Source organism: Ailuropoda melanoleuca, unplaced genomic scaffold (genome assembly GCF_002007445.2).
Source record: "Ailuropoda melanoleuca isolate Jingjing unplaced genomic scaffold, ASM200744v2 unplaced-scaffold4915, whole genome shotgun sequence".
Taxonomy (NCBI): Eukaryota; Metazoa; Chordata; class Mammalia; order Carnivora; family Ursidae; genus Ailuropoda; species Ailuropoda melanoleuca.
In genome coordinates, this window is record NW_023221781.1 from 9,554 (window position 1) to 13,397 (window position 3,844).

Sequence of the window (3,844 nt, forward strand, 5' to 3'; positions counted from 1 at the left end):
GTACTGCCCCGAGACTCTATTCAAAATGTCTTCTGGACATGCTTCTGATATGGAGTTCCCATGGCTGCTGTTACCATGTCTCTTGCCAACGGAGATCATGATCTAATTGCGTTTCAGAATTTTGTGATAAAGATAGTAGAAATGCAAAGGTGATGGAATGTGCAGCCTCACCAGGATTTTTTTTTTTATGTCAGTGTTTTGATAGGGAAAGAGTAGGAGTCTGACATCTAAAGTAGACACATTTGTGTGGTGAAGAGGGAGAGCTATGACCTCAGAGATGATCTTGCATCCTTTTGGTTGTCATAAGTAGCTCCCTCTCCCTTGAAAGAGGGCAGCAACAGTCTTCCCTTGCCTAGACACTTGTGATTGCCTCATTTGAGCAAGTTGTCAGACAGTGGTATTTGGTTTCCTCCTGAGATTCCTCTCAAACCCTTCATTGCTTCCAAACATCTAACCAGGTTCAAGTCACAGGGAAGGCCAAGCAAGAGAGTCCAGTCTTGCTCTAGGACGATATGTCATACATGAGAGAATTGAAGGATTCTATGGTCACCATGTACAAGGGTGACCTAGGGGAGCACTTAATGATGGGGGTGTTTTCACAGTGTGTTAAAGTAGAAGTTTGGAGTTGAGGTCTATCCTGATTGGCTTGTTCTGCAGACCCACATCATTGGAGATGCCTCATCGAATATGTTGTTTGCTTTACTCACAGAAGTATTTGTTAGGTCTGTGGAAAGAAGCGCAAGAGGGAGCTGCCAAAAGTATGAAAGACCCGATAGTCCTTTTTTTTTTTTTTTTAACCTTAGGTAGCAGCATAGCCTCAAAGTCTGTATTATTCTTGGGTGTGCTAGTATAGGAGTGAATATGCTTTAAACTCTGTTCACATTCAGAGGGCCCTAAAGTGAATTGTTTGGAGATTAGATCCCAAAGTTTCTAGGTAATAAAGTATCCCATCAGGAAGTCATCAGTGTCTCCATATTCACCTAAAATATTCAGAGAAAATAAACCCAACTGAAGGAATCAAAGCTTGACATGACAACTGAGGATTGAGCATAGGGTATATATGTATGTATGTATGTATGTATGTATGTATTATTTTTTATTTTTATGCTTCTTATCATTCTTAGAAACATCTTTTTTTTTATTAAAGATTTTATTTATTTATTTATTTGACAGAGAGAGAAGGCCAGTGAGAGAGGGAACACAAGCAGAGGGAATAGGAGAGGAAGAAGCAGGCTCCCAGCGGAGGAGCCTGATGTGGGGCTTGATCCCAGAACACTGGGATCATGCCCTGAGCTGAAGGCAGACGCTTAACGACTGAGCCACCCAGGATCCCCTAGAAACATCTTTAATACAAGTGATCTTAAGCACTTCTCCACATGCATTACATGATATTATAACTTCCATTTATTGATAAAACACTATTCTCAAATCATCTTTGCAAGTTCTAATTTTTTATTGGCAATCATACTACAATATATTAATGTATCAAATCAACATATTGTACACCATAAATTTACACAAGACATTTTAATTAAAAAAAAAACAGATGTTCTTTTTAAAAGGGCTATCCTTAAGATAAATTTTAATTCAAACTTTGGAGGAACTAAGGCAACATTGGTGAGCAGTGAAAAACAATAACATGTGAGATTCCCTAAGTAAAAATTTACTGACTTAAAAATTTTACCTACTGTTGCTTGTAATAACAATAATAAAAACAATAACAACAAAAGTTTAAGGTTAAAAAATGCATATCTCTGAACATAGAGTCTTTTGACATGAAGCACCTACCTAGGACTTGAAATTTGATGGTAGGAGTTGATTTGTGTCCCGCAAGAAAAGAATACGTTGGACTCTTAATCCCCAGTACCTCAAAATGTGACCCGATTTAGGCATAGTATAAGTGCCTGACAATTGCCTTATTTTTTTTTTCTGTAAAATTTTACTTATTAATGAGAGAGAGAGAGTTCACAAGTAGGGCAGTAGCAGGCAGAGGGAGGGGGAGAAGCAGACTTCCCTCTGAGCAGGGAGCCTGTTGGAGGGCTAGATCCCAGGACCCTGGGATCATGACCTGAAGACACTTTACCAAGTGCGACAACCCAGGAGTCTTGGCTTTTTCGATCATAATGTTAAGTACTAACATTAAGCTTTGATGGCTGGGGCATCCATTTCAAAGACATCTCATATGCAGTGAATAAAATGCCAACTACACAACTAGGTGAGGGGTCAGGCTGCCCCACCAGTGAAGTCCCCCTTTTGGAAAGCCCTGGGTGACCCCTAACTGACCATTTGAGTGACTTTGTTTTTGTTCCTGTACTTTATGTTTTAAATTCACCAGTGGTGAACCCCCAAATTCTGGGTACCTTACTCTTGATCCCAATAAAGACAAAACCTCTGATTGGTGAGCTCTTTCTGTCTCTCCCTGTTACTGTGTACCTGTGACCAAACTGTGGCCCCAGGCCTGTGATGTACCCTCTGTGACTTGTGAGTAATAAAGTTTGTTTTTTTCAAAGTCCCTTCATTGTTGTTTCAACTGAGAAAAAGAGGAGAAATTGGAAAAGAACACAGGCCACTATCTGGAGTCTCAGAATTGCAATTGGGGAGCACAGATTTTGGTGGAACTGGGAAAAGTGTCCAGCTCATGTGGGGAAAGGAAGGGGTTTTTAACAAAAAGAAGAAAGGAGTAATCACATGATTTAGATAAAGAAGAGAGAGGAAAACAAACAAACAAACTTCATTTGGTAGTGACAGATGGAGCTGCTTTTGATTTCTTTCTTTCTTTCTTTCTTTCTTTCTTTCTTTCTTTCTTTCTTTTTCTTTTTCTTTCTTTTTTTTTCTTAAGAGAGAGACACTGCAGGAGGTGAGGAGGGTCAGAGAAAGAGGGAGAGAAAGAGTCCCAGACAGGCTCCACACCCAACACAGGGCTGGATCTCACAACCCTGAGATCATGACCCAAACTGAAATCAAGAGTCTGACACCTAACCCACAGAGCCACCCAGGCACCCTGCTTTTAATTACTACCTAATTGATTATTCTACTGATGCCTTCAAACAAAACTATACCTGGTATGCAGTAGTTAACTTTTCTGTTCTCATAGAGTTCTTATCAATAGTTTTAGGGTCCTAATGACAGTTGTTCCTTTGGATTTTATGAACAATTCCTTGTAAAAACAATTAGTTTATTCATTAGAAAGGAAAATAAGCTTCAAGATGGGGTCTCTTGTCTCCAGAAATTCCCTAGCTGGCATTTTGGGGGAAGGGGGAGAGAGTGTCTGCTTTCAGCTCCCAGAGGGTTTTGCATGTGACCCCTCTGTCTTCAAAGCCAGGGATGGTATATTTTATTCTAATTGTACTTTGAATTTCTCTTACTTACTCTTCTGTTACTAGTCAGTAAAAATTCTCTTCTTTTAAAGAGCTTGTGGGATTAGATAAAATTGAAACATATAAATCAAAGTCAACATACAAGTAGCCTTAATTACATTTTTGAAATCCCTTTAGACATAATTCTACATGTAATGGTTAACATGTGCTATATTATCATATCTCCATTCCCTGGGGCTAGGGCAGGAAATCCTGAGGGACATTTTGGAACTATGTCTACCACAGTGTAAAAGGAGTTTTGAAAAATCATAGCTTTAACCCAAGAACTGGAGAATGCACAACTCAGTATTTCTAAAATGAGGACAGTTCTATCTCTATTAAATATGACCCTTTTGCATCCTCTTCCACATGTTATGCATGTGGGTGGAAAATAGGACATTCCCTTAGGCCAGAATTGAGTCTTGGAGGAAATATAAGTAACATTTTATATTAACTTAATCCCTGAATCCAACTTAATATATGATCTT

General features: G+C 39.1%; 1 non-coding gene across 1 annotated transcript; it reads left to right on the forward strand.

The window, feature by feature from the left end:
* Nucleotides 1-624: 624 nt before the first annotated feature.
* On the forward strand, nucleotides 625-749 carry LOC117799419. Its single transcript, XR_004622972.1, has one exon. It is a non-coding gene; the product is annotated as a small nucleolar RNA SNORA18 (small nucleolar RNA).
* Nucleotides 750-3,844: the final 3,095 nt, after the last annotated feature.